The sequence below is a fragment of the Ursus maritimus genome, unplaced genomic scaffold (assembly GCF_017311325.1).
Source record: "Ursus maritimus isolate PB19 unplaced genomic scaffold, ASM1731132v1 scaffold_17, whole genome shotgun sequence".
Lineage (NCBI taxonomy): Eukaryota > Metazoa > Chordata > Mammalia > Carnivora > Ursidae > Ursus > Ursus maritimus.
In genome coordinates, this window is record NW_024424119.1 from 47,164,895 (window position 1) to 47,176,073 (window position 11,179).

The following is an 11,179-nucleotide window of genomic DNA, read 5'->3' on the forward strand; positions in this document are numbered from 1 at the left end:
AGGGAAAGACGAATAGTCTTCCATCTTCACGCCCGACTCCAGTCCTGCGTGAGGCGTCACTGGGTCAGGGTCCCTATATGTCCCCCTCGCAGCCCTTATAAGGACCTGGAATTCCTGTGGTTGAGCGGCATGCGACCTGCCATGTGGCATCCCCAGCACCTACATTGCACACAACAGACTTGGGCAGAAATGTGTTGACTGAATGGAAAAAGGTGTGCCGAGATGGAGGAAGAACACAGATTCTAGACACTGAGCCAGGCCTCACCCTCTCACTGTCCTCCTCTCTTAACTAGGTCCCTCCTTCCTCAGATTCTCCCCGCCAGAAACACGGAAGTGAGGTGACCTCTGGCAGGCAGAATTTGGAATATGAATCCAAAGGTTCTGGGCAAGGAAAATTGCCCTGAGGCCTTGGGGGGTGGGGCTGGGGAGAGAAATATCAGCGAGGGTGGGTTTGGTGGGGAGGACCAAGGTCCCCAGAGTTTGATGAGCCTTTCCCACAGAAATAGCAGACCAAGGAAATGGGAAACTTCCAGAGAACCGGAAAAACAAGCAGCCCTGGAGCCCCTGGAGATGGTCCGTATGACCCCTCATATTATAGACGAGGAAATGAGATGCGGGGGGGGGGGGGGGGGGGGTGATGGCTTCAAAATCAAACTGGGAATTTTCAGAGCTGGGTGTTATTGTCAGCTCTCTCCGGCACTCCTCAGCTCCAGACAAGCCGAGAAAGTCTCAGGTCCAGAGGGAGAGGTGTTTTAAAGCAGCGACTCGAGTGAGTCAGAGAAGCAGAAGGCGAGTGTATCTGCTGAGTGTTGGAGGAAGGAGAGCCGAGCAGGGTGCTCGGGAGTTGCTGGCAGGGAGAGCGACGTGTGTACCGTGTGCAACGGCTCAGAGGACTGGACCAGCAAGGTTCCCACACAGCAGGGCGCTCACTGGGCGATCAGCCCCCCCAAGCCCCCCTCCCCCTCCGGGAGCTTGGAGCTCAAGCTGGTGTCATAGCAGAGAGGCTCTGAAGGGGAAGACCGGGGATTCACACTTTGTCCTTTCCATAGAAGGAGGCCTTGGGAGGATCCCCAGGAAGGGAGGGTGGCGTGATGGAGGTTGTGTTTGAGGGATTACTCCCACCCCCCTTTATCACAGTCACCTCTGAAAAATGAAGCACAAGGGAAGGAAGGAGGGAAGGAAGGAAGGAAGGAAGGAAGGAAGGAAGGAAGGAAGGAGGGAAGGAAGGAAGGAGGGAAGGAGAAAGTGAGAGCCGCAAAAGAAGGAAGGGAGGGAGGGAGGGGAGGGGAGGGGAGGAAGGGCCGGCTTTCTGACTTGGGACTGGCATCAGATAATTGCTTTCTTCCAGCTTGACGATAAATAAGCTGGAAGTGATGAGGGAGCAGAAGACAACCTGAGGACAGAGCACAAGCCACCCCCCCAACGTGGGGATCTGTGTGACATTCCTCAGCACGAAGGGAAGGGAAACACACATGGTTGGCTGATAGAGATCACAGTCCTACATGAGTCTCCATCCGTTTACCAATGTCCTCGTGACACACAAGGAAAAAGCACTCTCATCAGTAGCCTAACTTTCAGAGACCCGTACCTCAATCTCTCCTGGAGCCGTAACATCACGCTGCCCTCCACGAGCGATGAGGGAAACAGAGGCAGAAGGAAATGTCAACAAAGTTAAGTTTCTTTACCACCTGCAGCCTGGTGACAAGGACTTATAATAGAAAGAGTCTAACATTCCTCCAGGAAGCTCCCCACTACCTTAATGTTAAGGCCTCACTAGAAGGAAAAGCAACCTTAACTTGACAACAGCCAGGCCTCCAGGATCCTAAGGGTCTTCTTATGAAAGTCCTTTTGGACACCTCCCTTTCCCCTTACGTCCCCCAACTCCCCAGTACATAATCAGCCATTCCTCACAAGCCCAGGACAGCAGCTCTTTCTGCCTATGAGTCCTGTCCCTGTGCTTTAATAAAATCACCTTTTTGCACCAAAGACGCCTCAAGAATTCTTTCTTGGCTGTCGGCTCCGGACCTCACCAGCATTCCAAAAACTACATCAGAAGGAATTGACAAGCCCAGGAGAGAGAAGCCTGACTTGGCTCCTTAGAGGCCCAGCAACTTCTCTGTCCTCTATTGAGCCAAGGACATGCTGCTAAAAATCTTCATTCCCATGGAGGGATATAGCCTATCTTCTTACTTGGTTTTGTATTTGGAAGTCATTTGTTTTCTTATGATATTAAATTCTGCCGCTGACACATATATCTAATTTTAAAAGGCGGAAACAGGGGAGAAAGCCAAGTATTTTAATGCTCTTGGGTTCACTTTTTTGAAAATACTGTCAGGGCTCCCAGGGCCAAAGAATTCTACCAGCTGAAATAAAATTTTACCTACGCAACCAAAACTTCCAAAGCTGCATTCCACCAGTTTTAAAAGTGTCTTCTGCCGAACCTTTAAAACAGGTCCTAGAGATAATTCATTTGAGTGGAGAAGAGGAGTGAGAGGGAAGCTTTCACTGTAAACCCTTTTATACTTTCGCGTTGTTGTTCCATGAGAATATCTTACCTATTTTTTAAACCAAGTAAATAAATAAAATAAAAACACAACTAAAAAAGCTAATATCCTGGGTCTTCTCAAGAGTTCGAATGCAGTCTTCGGGGCTTTAGAAATCAAATCATAGTAGAACCGGCCTGGGATCATTCCGGGTTCAAGTTCTCTTCCTGCAATTCCACAAGCTGTGTGTGTGACCTTGAGGGAAAATAAGTCACTCAACCTCTCTGAGCCTCAGTTATCTAAAATGTGATACTTATCTCTATCTCCCAAGGATTTGTAATGGTAAAAAATGAGATAAAGTGTGTTCTTACAAAAGGCACTCTGAATACAATGAGGCATCAAATAAATGGGGGCTCTTATCAATTATGATAAGAGATTCTTTGAATTCCTCGTCACTAAACCCTGCAGGAATGGGGTCTCCCTAGCCAACATGCTGGTCCCTCTGCTCCTAGCTACCCTGTCCTCACCCTGCGGTTCTCAGCCCGGGCACAATCTGGCTTCCAGGTCCCACACCTTCTGCCACTCTTCCCCGTCTCCTGGGCTCCAGGTTACTCTCTGTGCTGTCCCTCAAACAGGTCGAGCACAATCCAAACCTGGGCCTTTGCACCTCCCGTTCCAGAGGACAGGGCGGTTCTTGGGATGCCCCCCACCCCCTCCAAAGTCACTTCTCCACTTACTGTAAGCATGTACTTCTTAGGTGTTTGTTAACTTTAAAAAAACAAAACCAAGAAAAAACCTTCCTAAACTAGGGAAGTGTATTAAACTCTGTCTCTGCTGGTACTGGTTTATGGTCTATGGGGCTGTCAAGAAAACGTGTTGAGAGCCTGTTTTCTTTTTCTGCTTTGTAACCCTGGCCGGAGGTCCCTGCTAAGAAGCCCTGTGCCTGGGTCTGTCCGTCCCCCGTTAGGCAAGGTCACTTCTCCGCCTTCTGTCTTACCGCCTGGGCTGTCCTAGGCTCACATACCTGGCTTGCTGGAGGGGTCCCACACGAGAGCCGTGGGCCACCCCATTCCTGCAGGCGGAAGTCACAGCATGGAAAAAGCTAGAGTTACCAGGGCTCGTCCCCGGGAAGACAGAAAGTCCTGAATTCTAACAACTCTGGTCCCCCATCTTGGTTGGACCATGACTAGCTGGGTTTTCGGGCAAGATGCTGCCCTTTTCAGAAACTCCGTCTCTTTATTTGTGTAACAAGGAATCCTGCCTCACAGGAGCCAGTGAGAGGGGGTGTGTGGCACACATGACAGCATATGACAGCTTTGAGGATTATCGGGACACTGAGGAATGAACCTCAAGTGGCAGAATGTCAGGAGTTGGAAGAAGTGATTGGGAAGGGATGGAGTGGGTGGGCATTCTTGGGCCATCTCACATGGTGACTCTAGGGAACAAGCAACTCGTGGTTGCCGGGAATCCAGTCCTGTGTGTCTCTTTGCACAGAGGGTGGGGAACAACTTTTATTCGGAACGCCAATGGTGGGAGCTGCTCTCTCCCCACGCTGAATACTGCAGGTGCTGGGGTCCTGGGCAAAACTGAACTGCTGCGCGGACCACAGATCGTTTCTAAAGGACATCCATATTTTTGTCCATTTGTCCATTGGTCCGTGTGACTGGTGTGGGGACAATGGCCCAGAACAGAATGGACAGACACCTGGATACAAGCCCTTGCTCAAGCAAGTTTCTGCCTCTTCCCCAGCCTCGATCTTTTCCTCCTAAGGTAAGAGGATTAAGCCTGATGGTTGGGGTCAGGGGTGCACCCTGTGGCCAAAGACTAGATTCTCTCCTTGTCCCTTGAGCTTTGTAACCAAATTCTCCCAACTTTGGGTTCCAGGTTATCAGTGTCTGGGACTGCCCTCAGTTAAAGGCAGTCAGGTTGATCGGAACAAAAGAAAAAGGGTGGGAACAATGCAAGGAAAGACAGAAACCCAGGCCCACAAGATTGCAGGTTCAATTTCTTACAAATGTAACAGCGTTGTGGCTACCCGTCCCCTTATAGGAGACCAACACGAGAAGCCGAGAAGCCGAGAAGCCAGCTGGGGGGGAAGGGGAGAGGAAGTGGAGGGGACAGCAGGAAATGGAGAAAGGATGTGGGAGGGGTTGCAGGGAGAAGTGGCCAAGACAAGATCTCTCTAGAAACAATGCCCCTCTGACATAGTCACTTACTGAGGAATCAGACTGGGTGTGTGGACAATCACATCTCAATAAAGCTGGAGCAAAAAGCTGGGTGTGTGCCTGGAGAGCATTTGTTTTTGGTGTGTGTGAGTGTGTATGTATGTGTCTGTGCCTCTGTGAACGTGCGTCTGCTTGAGCATGCCTCGGTGTGGGTGCAGCTGTTTCAAGGTGTCTGTGTGCGCGGATCCGCACGCCTAGACGTGCCTGGTACGTATTAGGGCTCGATCAGTATTTGGTGATTGAACGAGCACGTATGCATGTGTGCCCTCTTGAGCCACTTCGTAGTTTCGCACGTCCAGTCCTGTATGTTCATCCGAATGTGTCCTGCGTGCGTCGTGGGAGGAGTGAGGCATACGTGCCTATTGTGCGTGCAGGTGTGCAAGTGCATTCGAAGGGCGAGTGCTCCATTCAGGGTGTGCAGTGCATGGCTGAGTGTGAGGGGGCGGGTGCTCGTGCGCCTTTGTGAGCTTGTCCGCGAGGGTGGTCCGTGAGCACGCTTCTTGGTGTGTGCTGTGAGTGTGCGTGCACGTGCACGCGTGTGTGCTGTGCAGGCGGGCGCCTGGACACCAGCAGGTGAGCCTGGCAGTCCCGGGCTTCTTGTCCCTTCCCCACAGCAGGAAATGCCTGTGGTTTGTATGATTGGGCAGTTCCCCTTTCACACCTAGGGGGGCCCAAAGAGCCCCTGACAGCTTCTCACCCACTCAATTATTTGTTTCCTTTGTGGGAACCAGAAAGGACAAATTTGCAAGAGCTCAGCTGTAGTTGGTCCCCACGCTCTGACGCTGAGAGTCTGGTGGCACAGGGCAGCTCTGGCCCCAGGGAGGGTCCCCCCCCACGTTGTGCCCCTCTCCCGTGATGCTCTCATCTCCTCTCCTGGGCCGCAGGGCCAGGCCCTTCTCCCCGCCCCCCCCCCCCAGGTGAGACTCAGCACCCGCCCCAGGAATAAATGGCGCAGGAGATCTGGAAGCCCAGAAACTGGGTTCAGGTCCTGCTCCCGCCTTTGGGTGAAGTGGGAGGCTTTGGACAAGCAGCTGAAACTCTCTGAGTCCCCACTTCCTCACCGGCAAAATGGGGTGCCTGATATGCCAAGGGTGACCCCTCTGATTCCAGGAGGTCTGAACCGAGATGCAGAGCGTGAGTAGTGGAGGCTGCCGGGGCTGCCACGTCTCCTTCCCCCCGCTGGTGCACCCAGCTCCAGCCTCTGCGAATATCGGCTCCTCAGGTCACAGCTGCCCCCTTCTTGACTTCAGCCAAATGGAAGCTGTTCGCCTGGGACGTCCTGTCCCTCCTCTAGAGCACCCAGCAGCCAAGCATTACTGACTCCAGTTCGCCCCCTTGTCTCAGGGTGGAACCCACTCCAGGATCCGGTCCACACTCTTAAGCTCCCATGGGATCTTGTTAAGCTGATCACCAGCCCAGACCACAGCCTTCCTTAGCTTTCTTTCCCAGCCACACCCTGCGTCCTTCAACCCCTTTTCCCCCAAACACACCCCTACTAAATCTGTTTTACAAGAAGCCCCTCCAAGGTCCTACTCCTAGGAAAGCTTGCAGGAAGACTCACCTTATTTTGTACACACGATAACGCCATGAGCTGGGATAGGACTTAGCTATTAGCATCCCATTTAAAGATGAGAAGATGGAAGTTATTGGAGGAAAAAAAATGTCTAGAGTTGAGCTGTCAACTTGGGCTGCTTCATCCCGTTTTCCCCATCCCTCCAGCTTCTTGGCATCAAAGGGGACGTGTAAACTCATCTGAGACACTCACCCCACGCTTAACTCCCCCCGACCCAGATATTCTTTCCAGGCAAATATCGAGTTGCATTTGAATGCTCCTCACTGGTGGGGGGCTCACTCCCTCCAAAGAAGCGTCTTCTACTTCTGGGCAGTGCAATCCTCCATCTTCTTTCATTCATCGGGCAAATATTTTCAAGACCCCACTGTGTACGAGGCACAATGCTAACTATGGAGGGAGCAGTGGGGAGCGGAAGCTGGCACAGCAGCCCCTGCCCCCAGGAGCTTGCAGACTGTTGGGAGAGATAACCGAGGACAAACGAGCACAGAAATAGAAATTGGAACCATGAAAAGTGTTGCGGGAGACAGTGCAGGGTGCCCTTGAGGGCTTTGCGTGGGGGAGTCTAGACTCCTGCAGGCAGGGCCTGGAAGGCATTCCTGAAGCTGGCTTCTGAAGGGTAAGTAAAAGGTAGCAAGGAGCTGAGAGAGGGAAAGGCATTCAAGAAGGAGGGACCAGCATGCGCAAAGGCCTGAGGCAGGGAGGAGAGAAGGGCACACGTGGCGCTAAGTGCAAGGGGATGAGGCAGGTCAGAAACAGGCAAGGGGAGACCCCGTAGAGCATGGCTGGGAGGTGCTATGGGGCACAAACTCTGTTCTCCTGAGAGCAGTGCGGCCGAGGGTTTTAGGCAGGGCCCTCCCCATCCAATCTTCAGAGCCACGCTTTCCAACTCTTCTTCTGACAAAATTACGCCTTTCCAAACAGTTGCGCCACACCTCTCCCACCGGGATTCCTCTGCGTGTTCCAGCAGGCCCCCTGCAAGCTCCCGACTGACTCCGGATGCAGGTATTTCAGGATTTCAAAGAGCCACACCTAGAAACTTCTGTTGTCACCACAAGCTCCATCCATGACCAGGGGCTCATCCCCAGCCTGCGGGGGACCAGCATGGCACGGGGCTCTGGGAAAGGAAAGGAACGTGTCCAGGAGTTGGGAGAACCCACCTGAGAAGACTGGGGCCCTCTTTCGGGGTGCCCTGCCAGCCTCCCCACCCCCTTATACACACACAGCACACACACTTCAGACCCGGGTTTTAATTCACCCGCCGTGACTTTCTGCTAGTCCCCTCCTCCTGCCTCCCCTCCACCCAGGTGTAAAAGGCGGACTCCTGAGTCACCGAAAGTGATTCCACCCACCTCTCCAGGGGAGCCCAGCAGAATGTGGCCCCCCGACACATCCCTATCCTCACCCCCCCAAACCTGAGTGTGTTCCGTTACATGGCAAAGGGGACTGAGGCCGTCAATGGAATTGAAGTTGCTAGTCAGCTGACCTTAAAAATGAAATGTAAAATTCTGCATTATCTGGGTGAGCCCAAGACAAGAGTCTTTAACAGTGAAAGATGGAGGCAGAAGGATCCCAGAAGGAGCAGAGGCTGGAGTGGTGTGACGCCAGGACCCTGTCCCTCCCCTCCCCGGTGGCTTTGAGGACGCAGGCACCACGAGCAGCCTTGGAACCGGAAAAGGCCAGGAAACAGATGCGGCCCCACAGCTTCCAGAAAGGAACACAGCCCTGCTGACAGCTTGATTTTAGGCCAATGAGACCGTGTCAGACTCCTGAGCTCAGAACTATGAGATAATTAACACATGTGTTTAAGTCACCGAGTGTTTGGTAATTGTCACAGCCGCAGTAGGAAAGTAAGACACCCGGGGTCCTGGCAACACCGGTGCGTGGGCTGGGAGGTGCCAGGCACCCCCGGTCCAGCCCAGATCCAGCCTGGTCTCAGCTGTAGGAAGGCGACTCTCCGGCCCAGGCGGAGGCAGGCTGGGGGAAAGACGCCTCTGGTTGTGAGGGGGTCCCGCTCTGGGGGCTCTGATGGGCACAGGCACCTCCCGTGAATACTCGCTTTCCATCTGGCACAGAGCACACCAGTTCACGCTGGGAGGTATTGATCACGACATTCCCCTGGAGATTCGAGGGACACGGGGATGAAGTGAGGGACCCAGCTTCTGAGGAGCTGATGGGCAGGAGGAGAGACAGATGCGTAAACAAATTGGGAATCAAAGACCCCATTAGGACCCCGAATAATGAATTCTCCCAATGACAGAATACCCGTCCTTGGTGGCAGCGGCGCTGAAGGGACCTTCCTGGTTCCATCGTAAACCACATGGCCTGCCCTGAGACGGGACAATCTCGAGTCCCGGCCCTAAGTGACCTGGGCAAGCTGCTTCCCTTCCCGGGGCTTGGATTCCCCACACAGAATGTGGACTCCTTCCTTTCTAGCCTCTTCCTTCTGCCCTGAGACGCAGGAGACAGATGGGGCTGTCCTGAGAGTTGCTCGTCCACGAACATGTCTCAGCACCCACTCCAGGCTCACCTCCAGCTGGAGCTCTCACGCACACATTCCCAATCGTGCCTCAAACGCCCTGAAGTGCTTCCGTGACCTGAGCTAGACACAGGGCGCAAACACGGTCTGATTCCACCTGCACGAGGAACTCGGACTAGTCACGTTCAAAGAGACGGGGAGGAGGAGACGGGTGATCAGAGATGATGGGAGGGGAAAATGGGGCGTTACCACTTAATGGGTACCGAGTCTGGGTTTGGGATGATGAAAGTGTCTTGGAGATAGATGGTCGTGGTGGTTGTGCAACAGCGTGAATGTACTAACGCCCCTGAGCTGGACGCAAAAACGGTTATAGTGGTAAATTTTCTGTTACAGGTATTTTACCACAGTAAACATTTTTTAAAACACTCTGAAGTGTTGATGACTTGCCCCATTTTACAGATGAGGAGACTGAGGCTCCAACAGATTAATTGACTTGCCTGCCATCACGGTGGCTAGAGAAAAGCAGATTTGAACCCCGGTCTGAGTCTCAAGCCAGCGTCTGGTTCTCCCACTATCTGTGCCCTATTCTTTCCAAGGGTCCTTTAGGATCATCTGCTCTGGGGGAGACCCCGCACTTTCTGCACAGGACGTGGAGGAAGGGATAGAAAGATAAGGCTGAGGCAGTCTCAGAGGGGCATTTACGAAGAAATGAGGAACAGGCACTTAGCTCCGAGGTTGTATGCGGGCCAAAAGTGGGAGGCTGGGGCCTGGCTGTCTCACTCCCACCCCCACAACTTGACCGCTTCTCTGAGCTTCCCTTGACAATCCTCATTTTCCATGGCAACGGTGGGTGGGAGCAGCTGGCCCAGGAGACCCGCAAACCAGAGGCTCCTTTCCAGGGAGGAGAAGCTGTAGACAGTCTTCCTGCTTTGCAGCAACAGTCCTGAGACAGCGCTCTGTGTCCCTGGCAGTCCCGGGAGGAGGCAGGAGGGGGCTCAAATGGCCTCCCAGAATCACACAGCAAACCTGCATAGATTTTCAGAACCAGCACCTTCCAGGACCCAACTCTGGGCTGAGCCGTCACACTCCGTCCGAGGGAGATTCGCCAGACTCAGCGGATGGAGCAGAGAGAAGCCCTGAGAGGCCCCATAGGACGGACACGTGCTGCCCTGCCCCAGAAGAGCCTAGAAAATCGAGGGACAGACAGTTGGATAGCAGGCCTACTGGCGGCAAGCAAAGCGGAAGACAGAGGAGCCAGGGACCATCAGGGCTGCTGAGGGAGGAGGGAAAGCCACTGGATTAGTTATCCATCGTTGCTTAACACACCGTACCAGCCTTCAGCGGCTTGACACAGCAAACATTAATTACCTCCCAGTTCCTGGGGTCAGAGAGCTGGGCGCAGCTTAGGTGGGCTGCCTCTGGCTCAGACATCTCCTGAGGCTGGCCGCAAGCTGTCCTTTCCGCTGAACCCTCCCGGGGTGGAGGGACCTATTTCCAAGCTCACTCAGGATGCAGTTTCTCATGAGCTGTGGACTGAGCGCCTTCGTTCCTCCCTGCTGCCGGCTGGACGTCTTCCTGAGCTCCTTTGCCTCATGGGCCTGTCCACAGAGCAGCTCACAACGGGGCAACTGGTTTCCCTCCCAGTAAGAAGTGAGCCTGAGAGAGCACCCCTCACATGGAAAGCACAGTTGTTCTGGAATCGAATGTGGACCCCGACAGGGGCCTTGCCCCCTGCAGGTGGACCCTCAGCTCGGCTACCCTGGTCCGCGCTCTCCCCGTGCGCACATCCCAAGCTCACGGGGCAGTGCGCTCTGTCCTCACGAGGCAGGCTCAGCACCACCCGGCAGAGCATCCCGGGTTCCAGGGTGTGGATCCAAGAAGAGGACAAGGCAAGCTCTGAGAAGGGACGTCCCTTTGGACCCAGGACTCCTCACCGTGCAGAGAGGGCACACGGCTGGAGGACGACCAAAGTGTCCCTGGGAACCTGGCTCTGGTCTAAGAGCAGCACCACAGGGGACTCTCACCTTCCCGAAGACTGCTTACAGTGCTCCCTCCCCTTGCCACCCTCCACACCACCGGCTTCCCTCCTACCCCTCCCATTTGCACAAGTGACAGAATGACATTCAAACGCCTATGACACCGGATTGGTGAAAAGGATGGGAGGGGCACCTGAGTGGTGCAGTCATTAAGCGTCTGTCTTCGGCTCAGGGCGTGATCCCGGCGTTCTGGGATCAAGCCCCGCATCAGGCTCCTCCGCTATGAGCCTGCTTCTTCCTCTCCCACTCCCCCTGCTTGTGTTCCCTCTCTCACTGGCTGTCTCTCTCGAAGGCAGACGCTTAATGACTGCACCACCCAGGCGCCCCAATAAATAAAATCTTTAAAAAAAAAAACGACGGGAAGTTCTGGAACAAGTTGGCCATAT